Source organism: Piliocolobus tephrosceles, chromosome 12 (assembly GCF_002776525.5).
Source record: "Piliocolobus tephrosceles isolate RC106 chromosome 12, ASM277652v3, whole genome shotgun sequence".
Lineage (NCBI taxonomy): Eukaryota > Metazoa > Chordata > Mammalia > Primates > Cercopithecidae > Piliocolobus > Piliocolobus tephrosceles.
In genome coordinates, this window is record NC_045445.1 from 100011763 (window position 1) to 100029668 (window position 17906).

General features: G+C 44.5%; 1 pseudogene; it reads right to left on the reverse strand.

Moving 5' to 3' along the window:
- Positions 1 to 7430: 7430 nt before the first annotated feature.
- On the reverse strand, positions 7431 to 7731 carry LOC111535299 (annotated as a pseudogene).
- Positions 7732 to 17906: the final 10175 nt, after the last annotated feature.

Genomic DNA, 17906 nt, shown 5'->3' on the forward strand with positions numbered 1-17906 from the left:
TTTTGTTTTTTTTTTTTTTTTTTTTTTTTTTTTTTTTGAGACAGGATCACACTCTGTCTCCCAGGCTGGAGCACAGTTCTGCAATTTCAGCACACTGCAGCTTCGATCTCCCAGGCTCAACGGATTCTCCCACTTCAGCTTCCAAACTAGCTGGGACTACAGGCACACACCACCACACCCAGCTAGTTTTTGTATTTTCTATAGAGACAGGATCCCACTATGTTGCCCAGGCTGGTCTCTATGTACTGGCTTCAGTCAATCCTCCTGCCTCAGCCTCCCAAAGTGCTGGGATGACAAGTACGAGCCACCTCACCAGGCCTTCACTTTCTTTAATGTACAATTATCAGAGTATCATCTTAGAGGCAAAAGTGGCTACTGCCAGCCAATCTGACTGTGGTGTTGGAGAGGAATCTGGCTGATTCAGATATTTCAAATGAACTTTTAAATTAACCTACCTGATGACTATCCTAAGGCCCTTTCTCACTCCATGTTTTTCTGATTCTGGGTTTGGAGTTTTCAGAAGCTTTGTTACAAAGAACATCTCCTGGCTGGACGCAGTGACTCACGCTGTAATCCCAGCAGTTCGGGATGCCAAGGAAGGCAGATCACTTGAGGTCAGGAATTCGAGACCAGCCTGGCCTACATTGCAAAACTCCTGTCTCTACTAAAAATACAAAAATTAGCCGGCCGTGGTGGTGGGCACCTGTGAATTCCAGTTCCTGCAGGGGCTGAGGCAGGAGAATCACTTGAACCCAGGAGACAGAGGGTGCAGTGAGCTGAGATCATGCCACTGCACTCCAGCCTGGGCAACAGAGTAGGTCTCTGTCTCAAAAAACAAACAGCATCTCTTGCCTACATTGATTTAAGCTATGGTCTTCTCTCCTTGGCTTTCTCTATCAGTCTGATCCCACCTACTCTATCTCCCAAGAATGCCTCAATATATCTGGTGGGCCACTGACATGTTTTCTTATTTTCCTCTACTGCTAAGAATTGACTCTTGAAAACATTTTCTTCCCAGTTCGATGGAATGTTGAGTGGGGCACGGGACCTATCTGCTATCTTGCTCCAATCATCTGGTTTTAGATATTGTATGTATTTTTGTCACAATATGAGTGTAATTTTTCTCAATTTGGTTTCTAAATGGATAAGATTGGTATGTAGAAACCCTATCTATTATTTTATGTATATAATATTTTGCTACCTGTCTGGGTGCAGCTTCCCCTGCATTTTGGCACAAGACTCAATCTGTTTTATTCTTCAAAAGAAAACTGACAGGCTGGGTGTGGTGGCTCACACCTGTAATCTCAGCACTTAGGGAGGCCGAGGCATGTGGATCACCTGAGGTCAGGATTTTGAGACCAGCCTGGCCAAGATGGTGAAACTCCATCTCTACTAAAAATACAAAAAAAAAAAAAAATTAGCCGGGCATTGGTGGTGCATGCCTGTGGTCCCATCTACTAGGGCAGCAGAGGCGGCAGGATCACTTGAACTCAGGAGGCGGAGATTGCAGTGAGCCAAAGTGGCACCATTGCATTTCAGTCTGGTGGACAGGAATTCTCTCTCTAAATAAAAAGAAAAAGAAAAAAAGAAAATTCAGTGCACAGGCAATAGATAGTAATAAAAGGATAATTTATGGAAGATTTCATAGGGGAGACTGATGGAAATAAAGGAAGTATACATTTTACAGAGCTGAGTAGGTCACTGCAAAAGTCACCAGAACTGCCTTTTTCTCCAAAAATACTACCCATAAGCTATTCTACTACTGGTTCTTCTAGTCCTTTTCTCTATTCCAATTCCTCAAACTGTCCTTTTCATTACTGGGATAATTTTCCTATGCCCAGATCTGGGTCCTCCACACTTAACACTGTCTTCAAGTGTGTGAATTCCCATTGTTTTAGCTCAGGTTCCCAAGGAGACAGGCTTTGGGCCATACAGGACACCTCTAGACAGACTATACTGAGAAACCATGCTTGGAACAGGGCATGGGGAGAGGAGAGGAGAGGGAATTTACATACCTGGCTCTCGCTCATGGCCTTTTTTTTTAATTATTCGTCAAAATTTACCCCACAGGCACAAACTCCCCCACACTTCTAGATTGCATCATCTGCCCCTTTGACTGTAGTGTTTCATATAATCCAAAAGTGGTCGTAGAGGCCAGGTGTAGTGGCTCATGCCTGTAATCCCGTCACTTTTGGAGGCCAAGGCAGGAAGATCATGAGGTCAGGAGTTCGAGACTAGCCTGGCGAGCATGGTGAAACCCCATCTCTACTAAAAATACAAAAATTAGCCCAGCACGGTGGCATGTTCCTGTAATCTCAGCTACTCGGGAGGCTTGGCCCTGGAAGGCAGAGGTTGCAGTGAGCTGAGATTGCACCACCGCACTTCAGCCTGGGCAACAGATCAAGACTCCATCTGCAAACAAAACAAAGCAAAACAAGCAATAAAAAAAGTGGTAGCCAAAACCAGAAAGTCCAGGCATGTAGCTAATTGGCCTGGTTGTACAGCAGCAATAAAGGGTGAAAACTAAATACTCCCAGGCAAGTCCTAAGTTCACCAAGTAATTGGAGTACCCATCTGTGCTAGTTAATTGCCTTTATCTGAAGGAAAAAAAACATTCATATCTCAATGACAAGCAGGTCTTACAGCTTGGAGCAAGGCACCTAGGCTAGACTCCCCTGGTGACAGGGAGACAGGGACATCATCTTCCTCGACATTCACATTTCAAAGAGATGGTTCCAAGGCCCTCAAAAAAGACATTCCTAGGGAACGGGTGTGGTGGCTCATGCCTGTAATCCCAACATTTTGGGAGGCTGAGGCTGGAGGATCACTTGCGGCCTGGAGTTCAAGTTCAAGACATTCCTGGGTTCTAGGGCGGCCAGAGGCTTACAGATCAGAGGAAGAATTTACAAATACAAGTTTTTTGAAGGAAATGCTCTAGGGAAAGGGAAATGGGGAAAGGTCTCTTCTTCCCTTTTGGCCACAGGAAAATCTCAATTTTATGTGTAGTTACCCTTACAATTTCCCCCTTTTGTTATTCTTTTACAGTAACATTTTAATTTTCTAATTATCTCCACTGCTCTTTCTATCTTTCTCTGGGTAGTGTACAGCCACATAGGTATCCAACAAGTCTATAGTAAGATGCAAAGCAAAGCAATTATCAGGATTATAATAGGATAATTTTTTTTTCGGGACGGAGTTTCTCTCTTGTTGCCCAGGCTGGAGTGCAATGGTGCGATCTCGGCTCACTGCAACCTCTGTCTCCTGAGTTCAAGCGATTTTCCTTCCTCAGCCTCCCAAGTAACTGGGATTACAGGCATCCACCACGAGGCCCAACTGATTTTATATTTTTTGTAGAGATGGGGTTTCACCCTGTTAGCCAGGCTGGACTTGAACTCCTCACCCCAGGTGGTGCGCCCACCTCGGCCTCCCAAAGTGTTAGGATTACAGACGCGAGCCACCATGCCCAGTCTAGAATGAATTTTTAAATTCAGTGTAATACTCACCTTGTCAGGGGGCGGGGCGACCTTTCAACACATCATACTCGTTGATTGTGTCAAAGTCAAAATAAATTATGGAGACAAATCCCTAAATCAAATGCTCTATTCGGGAATCACAAAATTGCAATTCAGGGCATACACACGGACTAGGGTGGTCTTCAGTATGTGCAACAAACAAAGAGAAGTTGGAAGTTTTATTAGAAAGAAAAATGTTACATATTGTTTTGAAATGAGGCTCATTGGCCCTGGAGGAGCTGGTTCATTCTCACAATCAGCCTTCACATTCTCTCTTTTGATCAACATCTTTCTTTGAAAATCTCACTGATCAGCCACCTTAAAGTGAGGCTTCATTGTCACTCCATGCCAGGATGGACCTGGGCCGGTTGTCTTTGTCCCATGTCAAGGGAAAGGTAAGGGAGTCAATGTCAGGGACATGGGCCACATTTGAGCCACAAAGAGGCCAGAAGGAAAAAAAAAAATTCGGGCAGCTTTGTCTGGAGTTCAGCATCAAGTTCCATCATGTTAGTCCCATCTATATTAGCATTCATCCTAAAGCACTATGCCAACATTATCCTGTTGGGAGAACTGGCTAAACAAATATTAGACAGACAACAAGAACAGAGCTCAGAGCTCATAATCCAAAAATAATTAGCCATCGTTTTATTTTATTTTATTTTGTTTTATTTTATTGTGATGGAGTCTTGCTCTGTCACCCAGGATGAAGTGTAGTGACGTGATCCTGGTTCACTGCAACCTCCACCTCCTGGGTTCAAGAGAATCTCCTGCCTCCGCCTCTGGAGTAGCTGGGATTACAGGTGCTCACCACCACGCTGAGCTAATTTTTGTATTTTCAGTGGAGATTGGGATTTCACCATGTTGGCTAGGCTGGTCTCACACTCCTGACCTCAAGTGATTCACCTGCCTTGGCATCCCAAAGTGCTGGGATTGCTGGCGTGAGCTACTGCACCCAGCTATAATTAGCAATAGTATAATAAATTCCGTTTGTACAATGGTTTTGAACCAAGATCCCAAGAGAAATCAAAACACTATGGGGGAATTGAATGAGACCTCTTGTTGTCTTTGAGTAGCATTTTAGGACTGTGTTGAATTAAAGCAGAGTGCCAACTCTATAAAAGAGACCACTAGATGAATCAAAGTATTTGTGAGTTAGGTTCTGTCAAGTGCCTATAATCCCAGCATTTTGGGAGGCCGAGGCTGGCAGATCACGAGGTCAGGAGATCGAGACCATCCTGGGTAACACGGTGAAATCCCACCTCTACTAAAATACCACAAATTAGCTGGGGATGGTGTCACGTGCCTGTAGTCCCAGCTACTCGTGAGGTTGAGGCAGGAGAATCACTTGAACCCAGGAAGCGGAGGTTGCAGTGAGCTGAGATCTCGCCACTGCACTCCAACCTTGGCGACAGAGTGAGACTATGTCTCAAAAAAAAAAAAAAATGAAGTTTTATCTTATTGTATTTGTAAACCAAAAATAGCATCCCAAGCACCTCTCCTTCCCTTAACCATCTGAATGGGCTTCCTCCTCAGCCAGGGCTCTTTTAAAATTAACGCGAGAGACTGTTTTAGGCCATGACAGGATGTGTGGGTCAGACATGCCTCATTATACCGCTCTGGCATCAACATCAACACAGACTTAAATCTCATAAGAAACATGTTACAACTTAGTCTCTCTGAAGCCTACTCCCTGAAGGCTTCCTCTGTAAATAAGAACTTGGGTCACCACAATCCTCTGTCTTAACCCAGGCATTCCTTTCTGTTGATCCAGGGCATTTTTGTTTGTTTGTTTTTGTTTTGAGGCAGAGTCTGGATCTGTTTAATGCAATGGCGCATTCTCAGCTCACTGTAACCTCCGTTTTCCAGATTCAAGGAATTCTCCTGTCTCAGCCTCCCAAGTAGCTGCAATTACAGGTGCCCGCCACCACACCCAGCTACTTTTGTGTGTGTGTCTTTAGTAGAGACAGGGTTTCCCCATGTTGGCCAGGCTGGTCTCGAACTCCTGACCTCAAGTGATTCACCACCCTCAGCCTCCCAAAGTGCTGGGATTACAGGCGTGAGCCACAATGCCCAGTCCATCCTTGGTTTTTAGATAAACCCAACCAATTGTCAATCACAAAATTTTTATATCTGCCTATACACTGGAAGCCCCTGCTTCAAGTTGTCCTGTCTTTCTGGACCAAACCGAAGTATTACTTAAATGTATTTGACTGAGTCTCCATAAAATCTGTAAAACCAAGCTGCACCCCAACCACCTTGGGCAACTCTGGACCTCCTGAGGTTATGTCATCAGTGCTGGTCACTCTTATTTGGCTCAGAATAAATCTCTTCAAATGTTTTCCAGAGTTTGACTTTTTTCATAAGGAGACATCAGGAACAGAGCAGTTTCTGTTTTTAGTAATTTTATGGGAAAAAGTTGGATCTAGTCTAGTCTATAGGTAGATAACAAGAACTCGGCTGGGCACAGTGGCTCACGCCTGTTATCCCACAATTTTGGGTGGCTGAGGCAGATAGATCACGAGGTCAAGAGATCGAGACCATCTTGGCCAACATGGTGAAACACCATCTCTGCAAAAAACACAAAAATCAGCTGGGCATGGTGGCATGAGTCTGTAGTCCCAGCTATTCGGACGGCTGAGGCAAGAGAATCGCTTGAACGTGGGAGGCGGAGGTTGCAGTGAGCCAAGATCCCAACACTGCACTCCTGCCTGGTGACAAAGCGAGACTCTGTCTCAAACAAACAAACAACAACAAAACAAAACAACAACAACAACACAAAACAACAACAAAAACAAGAACTCAAACAATGCACACAGCTATAATCTCATACCTGGTCTATTAGAGCTTTTCTTCAGCAACATAATTTTTCTCTATATATTGATCACTTGGGAATCTCAGATTTAAAAACCTCTTGAGGATAGAAAGTAAAACCAAGGCCGACTTTAGATTTCAACTACATTCTTAAGGTTCCTGGGCCGCCAGAAAGTGACCGTTTTTATTTACCCACTGTAAAGCTGAAAACACTTGAAGTCAAGCATTCCATGTATTTTGATGAAAGCCTTGGTAATATAACCAATTTTTTTTTTCTTTTTGAGACAGGGTCTTACTCTGTCACCCAGGCTGGTATGCAGTGGTGAGATCTCAGCTCACTGCAGCCTCCACCTCCTGGGTTCAAGCAATTCTCCTGCCTCAGTCTCCTGAGTAGCCAGGATTACAAATGTGTGCCACCACTCACTGCTACGTATTTTTGTATTTTTAGTAGAGATGTGGTTTCATCATGTTGGCCAGGCTGGTCTCAGACTCCTGACCTCAGATGATCCATGCGCCTCAGCCTCCCAGAGTGCTGGGATTATAGGTGTGAGCCACCGTGCCCAGCCCTATAACCAATGTTTTTAATTGTATCCGTCCATAAAGAGAGAGCAGATTTTTTTTTTTTTTTCGTGTTTAAAAAAAAATGGGCCTGGTGCAATGACTCACACCTATAATCCCAGAAGGTTGGGAGAGCACTTGAGTCCAGGAGTTCAAGATCAGCCTGGGCAACATAACTAGACCCCCATCTCTGAAAAAAACATAAGAAGAAGAAAAGAAAAAAAAAGGAAGAAAAGAAAGAGAAGAGAAAAGTAAAGTGTGGTTTTATTACTACCTGCATGAGGTAGTAGGTGTGCTTGAGAGAAGAGTGGAAAGGAGGGGTGGAGAGGGGAGGGCAGGGGAGGCAGGAGAGGGGAGGGGGAGGAGGGGCAGTGGGGAGAGGGAGTGGGGAACTGCAGGCAGGAAGGAATGGTTTTATTACTACCTGCAGGCAGGGCCTGCATGAGGTGGTGGGTGTGCTGGGCCCAGGGGACGTGTGGGCTGTGAGGAGACGGTGATGGTGAGGCTGGAAGGAAAGGGGGTGACTTGGAAACCAGGCCCAAGGGATCCTCAGATCCACTTCTTGGAATGGGCAGCCTTGAGAAAAGAGTCATGGTAAGCCACAGTCATGCCAATCATCAGATGCAGAAATTCTTGGAAATCTAGCTGCCCATCACTAGTGAGGTCCAGTTTCTTCAACTTGTGGTCAAGGACACTGGGGCCCTCTGGTTCTTTGTGAAGGCATCCAGTTCTCTATTCATGAAGTTTGGGAACTCCATCTTGGAGCGCATGCTATTGTAACCATCCTTTCCAGTCTATTTCTGGAAAACAGCAATCAGGGACTCTCTGTAGGCCTGGAGATTTTTGCCATGTTGGAGTTGAATGAGTCACCAAGAGCAGGTTTTTACTGGACCTGTGTAAATAACCGTATTGCCATAAGAATATTTACAAATAGTTTCTGAATTCTGGAATAATGGAGCAGAAAGAAAAAGCAAACCTTTCCATCTTAGTTTACAAAAGTATACTTTACCAAATTGTTATAAACTATAGATAGTTTAACAGAGACAATTTTCTCTTTTTCTCATTTTTTTGAGAAAGGGTTGTGCCCTGTTGCACAGGCTGGAATGCAGTGGTGCAAACACGGCTCCCTGCAACCTCTGCCTCCTGGCTCAAGTGATCCTCCCACCTCAGCCTCCCAAGTAGCTGGGACCACAGGCACACACCACCATGCCCAGCTAATTGGGTTTATTTTTTTTTTTTTTTTTTTTTTTGAGACAGGCTTTTGCCATGTTGCCCAGGCTGGTCTTGAACTCCTGGGCTCAAGCAATCCTCCAGCCTTGGCTTCCAAAGTGAGTCACCATATCCCACCAGAAAATTTTATTAAATGTAGAAAACCAAACATTTAAGTAAAAAACAAAGCTTTTTTTTTTTCCTTAATTTCTTTTAGAAACCAGGTCTCCTATGTTGCCCAGGTTTGTCTTGAAGTCCTACACTCAATGGATCCTCCTGTCTCAGCCCGAGAATGCTGGGATTACAGGTGTGAGCCACTGTGCCAAGCCCAAGAATAAATAAAGTTTTAAATAGAGCTCATAAAAACATTATCAGTTATTTAGCCTCACGTAATTTTGTTCTGCTTGATCTTGATGATCAGTTGCATGAAACCATCAGTTTTCATTAGTTTTGAAAAATAATTTATTTAGTTCATTGATCTGAAAGTTATTACAAATCTATATTCAATAGTACTTGTTAAAATCTTTTTTTATGAATCTGATTCTGGATGCCTTTAGAAAAGAATCAGCACTGTAGAAGATAAAGCTTAGAATAGTAATGATTAAGATCTGATGAAAGGTCCACAATTGAGAAAAAAATTCAGTTATTTCTATTATATAGAACATTTTAAGATAGCAACCAGAATCATGACTGATAGCCTCACACCAGGACCATCAGACCTCTGTAAAATTTATATGATCTTCAGAACATTAATATCAATAACATATCTATATAAATGTAAACAGCAATTAGTGGTTTTTTTTTATTTGACATTGCTTTTCATATAATCTAACCTGTCAAATAAGCCTAAAGAGAGACACATTCTTTGAGGCTCTCCAGGGGCCTCACTGGTAAATCTCAAAGTCAATTTCAGGTTAAAAAGACTTAAATTAGAATATGTTAGTCTGTTCAACAGCAATAGATAAATTTAAAAAGAATTGGATTTTGGAGAAGTTTGTCAAAGATGTTAAAAGGCTCAAAACACTTGTTCAAAACGGGATGACGAGTCACTGTGGAAATAAGTCACTCATTTAACCAGAATGATAGTCAACAGACTTCAAATGCAATACAGAAAGTTACATGGACTTAGACACTTAACCCTTTCAAAGCTCAGTTTTCCTAAGCAAAAAGAAACCTAATTAGTAGGCCAGGCGTGTTGGCTCATGCCTGGAATCTCAGCACTTTGGGAGGCCGAGGCGGACAGATCACCAGGCCAGAAGTTCAAGACCAAGCTGAGCAACATGGCAAAACCCCTTCTCTACTAAAAGGATAAAACATTAGCTGGGCGTGGTGTCCCGCGCTTGTGGTCCTAGCTATTGGAGGCACAAGAATTGCTTGAACCTGGGAGACAGAGGTTGCAGTGAGCTGAGATCCCGCCCATTGCACTCCAACGTGGGCAAAACTCCAACAAAAACAAAACAAAACCCGAGGATCAACAGAAAGGAATGCCTGGGATAAGATAAAGGATTGTGTAGACCCAAGTTCATATTTGCAGAGAAAGCCTTCTGGTACTAGGCTTCAGAGAGAATAGGTTGTAACATGTTTCTTACTAGACTGAAAGTCTGTGTTGATGTTGATGACAGGGGTATAATGAGGCAAGTCCGACCCCCACTTCCTGTCATGGCCTGAAACAGTCTCTCAGGTTAAATTTTAAAAGAGCCGTGGCTGAGGAAGAAGTCAGTTCAGATGGTTGGGGGGTGGCGGGGGTTAGGATTTTATTTTTGATTTACAAGTCCTATAAAAGTGCAAAAATTTTAAGGAATAAGTGTCGTGCCTGATGTATGGACCACAAAAAGAGTTCTCCAAACTGTCCAACGCCATAATCAGAGACATTTGAATGACAAATCAGGATGAGAAGTTGATGTTTCCACACTGTAGACAGCTTTTCCCAAGATGTCAGAATAAGTCTTCACATCATAATGAGACTCTTACCCTCTAAATGTGTATACGTTTCACTTGACAGAACCTGATCCCCAAATCCTTTGATTCCCCTAGTGGTCCATTTTATAGAGTTGGCACTCTGCTTTAATTCAACCCAGTCCTAAAATGCTACTCAAAGACTACAAGAGGTCTCATTCAATTCCCCCATAGGTTTTTGATTTGTTTAGCTGGTGGCCCTTAAGCTTGGGATCTTGGTTCAAAACCATTGTACAAACTAAATTTATTATACTATTGCTAATTATAGCTGGGTGTGGTGCCTCATGCCTGTAATCCCAGCACTTTGGGATGCCAAGGAGGGCAGATCACTTGTGGTCATGAGTTCTAGACCAGCCTGGCCAACATGGTGAAACCCCGTCTCTACTAAAAATACAAAAATTAGCTCAGCGTGGTGGTGAGCACCTGTAATCCCAGGTACTCAGGAGGCTGAGGCAGGAGAATTGCTTGAATCAGAGACATGTAGATTGCAGTGAGTCGGGATCAGGCCACTGTACTTCATCCTGGGCAACAGAGCAAGAATCCATTGCAATAAAATAAAACAAAATAAAATAAAATAATAAAACAATTGCTAATTATTTTTGGATTATGATCTCTGAGCTCTGTTCTTGTTGCCTGTCTAATATTTGTTAAGCCAGTTCTCCCAACAGGATAATGTTGGCATAGTGCTTCAAGATGATTGCTAATACAGATGGGACTAACACAATGAAACTTGATGCTGAACTCCAGACAAAGCTGCCTGGTTTTTTTTTTTTTTTTTTTTTTTTCCTTCTGGCCTCTTTGTGGCTCAAATGTGGCCCATGTCCCTGATATCAACTCCCTTACCTTTCCCTTGACATGGGACAAAGACAACCGGCCCAGGTCCATCCTGGCATGGAGTGACAATGAAGCCTCACTTTAAGATGGCTGATCAGTGAGGTTTTCAAAGAAAGATGTTGATCAAAAGAGAGAATGTGAAGGCTGATTGTGAGAATGAACCAGCTTCTTCAGGGCCAGTGAGTCTCATTTCAAAACAATATGTAACATTTTTCTTTCTAATAAAACTTCCAACATCTCTTTGTTCGTTGTACATGCTGAAGACCACCCTAGTCCGTGTGTATGCCCTGAATTGCAATTTTGTGATTCCCGAATAGAGCATTTGATTTCGGGATTTGTCTCTATAATTTATTTTGACTTTGACACAATTAACCAATATGATGTGTTGAATGGTCACCCCGCCCCCTGACAAGGTGAGTATTATACTGAATTTAAAAACTCATTCTAGACCAGGCATGGTGGCTCATGTCTGTAATCCTAACATTTTGGGAGGCTGAGGTTGGCGGATCACCTGGGGTGAGGAGTTCAAGTCCAGCCTGGCTAACAGGGTGAAACCCCATCTCCACAAAAAATACAAAATTAGCTAGGCCTAGTGGCGCAAGCCTGTAATCCCAGTTACTTGGGAGCCTGAGGCAGGAGAAATTGCTTGAACTCAGGAGACAGAGGTTGCAGTGAGCCAAGATCACACCATTGCACTCCAGCCTGGGCAACAAGAGTGAAACTCTGTCCCGAAAAAAAAATCACTCTATTGTAATCTTGATAATTGCTTTGCTGTGCATCTTACTATGGACTTGTTGGGTATCTAGGTGGCTATAAAGTACCCAGGGAAAGATATAAACAGCAGTGGAGATAATTAGAAAATTAAAATGTTACTGTAAAAGAATAACAAAAGGGGGGAACTGTAAGGGTAACTAAACACAAAATTGATTTTTTTCCCGTTGCCAAAAGGGTAAGAAGAGACCTTTCCCCTTTTCACTTTCCTTAGAGCATTTCCTTGAGAAAATTTCTATTTGTAAGCCTCTGTTCACCCTAGAACCCAGGAATGTCTTGAACTTGAACTCCAGGCCTCAAGTGATCCTCCAGCCTCAGCCTCCTCACCCAGCCCCCAGGAAGGTCTTTCTTGAGGTCCTTGGAGCTATCTCTTTGAAATGTGAACATTGAGGAAGATGATGTTATTGTCTCCCTGTCACTAGGGGAGTTTAGCCTAAGTGACTTGCTCCAAGCTGTAAGCACCTGCTTGTCACAGAGATATGTTTTATTTTTCTTTCAGATAAGGGCAGTTAACTAGCACAGATGCATACTCCAATTACTTGGTGAACTTAGGACTTGCCTGGTAGTATTTAGTTTTCATCCTTGGCTGCTACTGTATAATCAGGCCAGTTAGCCACACACCTGAAATTTCTGGTTTCTGCTGCAACTTTTCTTTGTTTGTTTGTTTTTGAGAGGGAGTCTCCCTCTGCTGCCCAGGCTGGAGTGCAGTGACACGATCTCGGCTCATTGCAACCTCTGCCGCCCAGGGTCCAGCGATTCTCCTTCCTCAGTCTCCTGAGTAGCTAGGATTACATGCATGGGGCACCATGCTAGGCTAAATTAGGATTTTAAGTAGAGATGGGGTTTTACTATGCTCACCAGGCTAGTCTTGAACTCCTGACCTCATGATCCACCTTCCTTGGCCTCCCAAAGTGCTAGGATTACAGGCTTGACCTACCACACCTGGCCTCTATGACCACTTTTGGATTGTATGAAACACTGCACTCCAAACTGTGTGATCTGGCTTCCAGATCCGGCTTCCAAGACAGCTGCCAAAGGGGAAGGTGATGCAATCTAGAAGTGTGGGGGAGTTCGTGCCTGTGGGGTAAATTTTGACTAATTGGAAAAAGAACCAGGAGTGAGAGCCAGGTACCTAAATTCCCTCTCCTCTCCTCTTCCCATGCACCGGTCCGAGCATAGTTTCTCAGTATAGTCTGTCTAGAGGTGTCCTGTATGCCCCAAAGCCTGTTTCTTTGGGAACCTGAGCTAAAGCAATGGAAATTCACACACTCGAAGACAGTGTTAAGTGTTGTGAAGGATCCAGATATGGGCAGAGGAAAATTATCCCAGTAAGGAAAAGGACAATTTGAAGATTTGGAACAGAGGGAAGGACTAGAAAAAAACAGTCGTAGAATAGCTTATGGGTAATATTTTTGGAGAAAAAGTCAGTTCTGGTGATTTTTGCAGTGAACTGCCCAGCTCGGTAAAATATATACTTCCTTTCTTTCCATCAGTCTTCCCTATGACATCTTCCATAAATTATCCTTTTATCACTATCTATTGCCTGTGAAGTGAATTTTCCTTTTTTCTTTTTCTTTTTTATTTAGAGATAGAGTCTCTGTCACCCGGGCTGGAGTGCAGTGGCGCAATCTTGACTCACTGCAGTCTCTGCCTCCCAAGTTCAAGTAATCCTGCCACCTCTGCTGCCCTAGTAGATGGGACTACAGGCCTGCGCCACCAATGCCTGTCTAATTAATTTTATTTTATTCATTTGTTTTTTATTTTGTATTTTTAGTAGAGATGGGGTTTCACCATCTGGGCCAGGCTGGTCTTGAACTCCTGATCTCAGGTAGTCCATGCACCACGGCCTACCAAAGTGCTGGGATTATAGCAGAGAGCCACTGTGCCCAGCCTGTCAGTTTTCTTTTGGAGAATAAAACAGATTGAGTCTTGTGCCAAAATGCAGGGAAGCCGCATTCAGAGAGGTAACAATATATCATATACAATAATAAATAGGTTTTGTACATACCAATAATAACCATTTAGAAAACCAAATTGAGAAAAACTACACTTATATAGTGACAAAAATACATAAAATATCTAAAACCAGATGATTGGAGCAAGACGGCAGGTAGATCCCATGCCCCACTCAACATTCCATTGAACTGGGAAGAAATGTTTTCAAGGGTCAATTCTTAACAGTAGAGGAAAATAGGAAAACGTATCAGTGGTCCACCAGAAATACTGAGGCATTCCTGGGAGATAGAGTAGATGGGATCAGACTGATAGAGAAATCCAAGAAGACAAGACCACAGCTCAAATCACTGTAGGCAAGAGATGCTGTTTGGTTTTTGAGACAGAAACTTACTCTGTCACTCGGGCTGGAGTTCAGTGGCCTGATCTCGGCTCATTGCACCCTCTGTCTCCTGGGTTAAAGGAATTCTCCTGCCTCAGACCCTGCAGTAACTGGGATTCACAGGTGCCCACCACCAAGGCTGGCTAATTTTTGTATTTTTAGTAGAGATGGGGTTTCGCCATGTAGGCCAGGCTGATCTCAAACTCCTGACCACAAGTGATCTGCTTGCCTCGGCCTCGCAAAGTGCTGGCGTTACAGCATGAGTCACTGCACCCGGCCAGGAGATGCTCTTTGTAACAAAGCCTATGAAAAACTCTAAACCCAGAATCAAAATTACACGGGGCAGGAAAGGACCTTAGGATAATCATCAGGTAGGTGAATTTAAAAGTTCATTTAAAACATCTGAATCACTAGATTCCCCTCCAACACAACACTCAGCTTGGCTGGCAGTAGCCACTTTTGCCTCTAAGACGAAACTCTGCTAATTGTTCATTAAAGAAAGTGAAGACCTGGGCAGGTGGCTCACACTTGTCATGCCAGCACTTTGGGAGGCTGAGGCAGGAGGATTGCCTGAGGCCAGGAGATCCAGACTAGCCTGGGAAATATAGTGGATCCCATCTCTACAAAAAATACAAAAATTAGCTGGGTGTGGTGGCGTTTCTCTGTAGTTCCAGCTAGCTGGGAAGCTAAAGTGGGAGAATCCCTTGAGCCTGGGAGATCGAGGCTGCAGTGAGCTGGACTTGCATCACTGTACTCCAGCCTGGGCGACAGAGTGCGATCTTGTCTTAAAAAAACACAAAAATTAAGGTATCAGGACTTGGTATATCTTCAGCACTTCACAGTAACAATGAAGGAGAGAAGCACATTTGTGGAGAGGGGACCATGTTCACTCATTATCTATCCATGATAGACAGATAGTCAGGAGCTTTATATACCCAAGGAGCCTAAGGAAAAATGTTCCCTGTCATGACTCAGAATCTTCCAGCCACCCTTCCTTGCACCTGTCTGGAGGGCTGGGGGACACTACTTATGGATCTCATCATCTCAAGGAGAAAGAAATATCAAATCCTTCAGTATCTCTTTTGGGGTACCCTCTCCTCTGTTTCCATGGAGGATAAGGCACTCAATATCTAGTAGCCAAATGTTACATTTGTGTAATACAGAACTATCTGGGATAAAACAGAATTTGTTTCCTCTGAGACACAGGTAGAGGTACGTCCACACTGACCTGGGTGGCAGCCACCTCCTCCTGCAGTGCCAGGCAGGACATGCTCACAGATCTGGGGAACCTCTGCTGCTCCTGGAGCCCAACCTCCTTCCTGGCACCCTCTCCCTCTGGTGGCTGTGACAGCCCACACTTGGCCTTGGGTCTCCCCTGCTTCTTTGCCTGACCCTCTTCTGCTCACCCTGCATATCTCTGTCTCCCACTGTCCCACCTATGACCATGATTGCCTCTCCCTCCCTGCACTCTGTCTCTCCTAGGGCTCCTTGTCTGGGGTAAATGAACCCACAGCCTTTACATGGTGATTGGAAACAGAACCCGGGGTCTGTTCAATTCTCCCTCCCTCCACCACACACACCTGTCCCCCTTAATGTTTCTGAAGTCAGTGAGCTCCAAACTCAGCCCCTCCTGCACCTGCCAGCTGTAGGACCTGTGACAAGATGCCTACCATCTGCCTGGGACTCTGTCTCTCATCTATCATATAGGCATAATGATGATGGTGTCCTCCTTCCAAGGCTGGGGAGAACCAAGAGGCCAAGGTGATGGGCCACAAACAGTAAAAACAGCTCCAATCCTGCCTCCACCTGGGGCTGGTGTTTCAAGCCCCTTGTGTACGAATGGAGCTTTGATGTCTCCGTTCACACACAATGATTTGTTCTAAAATGGACTCCCCTCTGCCCTTCCCTTCCCCACAACTGTTTCCCCTCTGCACCGTGAGAAAGCACTGTCCCATTCCCAAATCATCGTCCCCACCCCAGCCCCCAGACCCTTGGTTGATGAGACCCTTGGTGGGCAGTCTCATGCTTCTGTCCAGGGGACTTTCCCACCGTTGCTCCCCTGCATGGAGACTAAGCAGACTCTTCTATTTCCTGTCCATCACAGGGTCTACCGTGCACACATCTTCCTCATTCCTCCACATTCCCCAGATGATGATTTCATCTGTGTCTCCTCCCACATACTCCCAAATGGACCGTCCCAGACCTTGAACTTGAAATTCATTCAGAGAGCAAAGGCCAAGATGCCCAACCATCTGCTGCAGAATCCTGTTCCAGGACTGACGTGTATAGTCTCTATCAAAGTAAAAACTGGAGGCCAGGCGCGGTGGCTCACGCCTGAATCCTAGCACTTTAGGAGTCCAAGGTGGGAGGATCTCTTGAGCGCAGAAGTTCAAGATGGCATTGAGCTATGATCATGCCACTGCACTCCAGCCTGGACAGAGAAAAACCCCATCTCTAGAAAAAAACAAACAAACAAAACCAACAGACAAAACCAACAACTGGAAACATCTTCCTCTAGAATGGTGGTCAGGAACATCTGTCTGCCTTGTTCCCTGATGTCTCTCCAGCACCTAGAACAGCGCTCAGCACCAGTAAGTACTCATTAGGTTTTTATTGAATAAATGACTCCTTTGACGCAGCAATTCCACTTCTAAGAATCTTTCCTAAAGAAATATTCACACACGTGCACAGAGCTGCGTGCACAATAATGAGAGGAGCAAACAACTGGGGAACGTTTGCAAAGTTTTATTAACTGTCAGTGACCGATACAGGGGAATAGGATGAGGGGAGTACATGCTGAACAGGAAACAGAATGAGGGGGCTTGACCAGGATGCATGGCAACGGGGAAAAGCAGATGGGTGATGCTTATAGTGGTACCTGGTGTGTGTGTGTGTGTGTGTGTGTGTGTGTGTGTGTGGTGTGTAAATGCAGATGAAAAAATCTGAAATTAAACACTCAGAACTGCCCTCAGTAGTTACATCTGGGGAGAGAAGAGGGTAGTGCTGTTCTATGCAGAGAATACCTGACTATACTTGTTTTCTGAGGTAGGTGCATGGATACACAAACCAAAATATGCATTTAGTAAGTCTTCCTCATCAATAAAATTGCTAATGTCTAACAGAATGGCACACTGTAAGAAAATACAACAGAAACGCTAACATCAATGTCTTGGCACACTAAGAAAAGCGATGGTCAACTTTTCACTGTTGTGAACGCTTGCTTTCAATTCCTATACACCTGATGACGAGGGGTCCGCAGCCATGCCCATGATCATGAAAGGTCACCACGTTCTGCTTCTCATCATGGGCGTGTGTCATATCCCTGAGGCTGAGGCAAAAAGAGAGAAGGAAGGTAACTGGCAGTGAGTTCCCACTGCCCAATAACTTGATCTCAACTCCTCCTGACCTGCAGACCCTGTACACTCCGATTCTGCCCTACCTCAGGACCTGCACATGCCTTCCATGGTTCCTCAAAGTGAACCATCTGCTCATGCCACAGTGACTTCCAAGCCTGGGTTATCAATTCCTAGGCTAGAGGAAGGTGTGGCCCGCATATCAGGGCTGACATGGGGTTTGGGAACCCAGAGCATCCTATGTAGGAAGGATCCCCGGATATACAGGGCAGGGAGTAGAAAGAGCATGGGAAGGCCGGGCACAGTGGCTCACGCTTGTAAACCCAGCATTTTCGGAGGCTAAGGCATGCAGATCACGAGGTCTGGAGTTCAAGAACAGCCTTACTAACATGGTGAAACCCCGTCTCTACTAAAAACACAAAAATTTGCCGGGTGTGGTGTTGCACATCTGTAATCCCAGCTACTCAGGAGGCTGAGGCAGGAGGGAGGTAGAGGTTGCAGTGAGCCAAGATCACGCCAGTACACTCCAGCCTAGGCAACAGAGCAAGACTCCCTCTCAAAACAAAA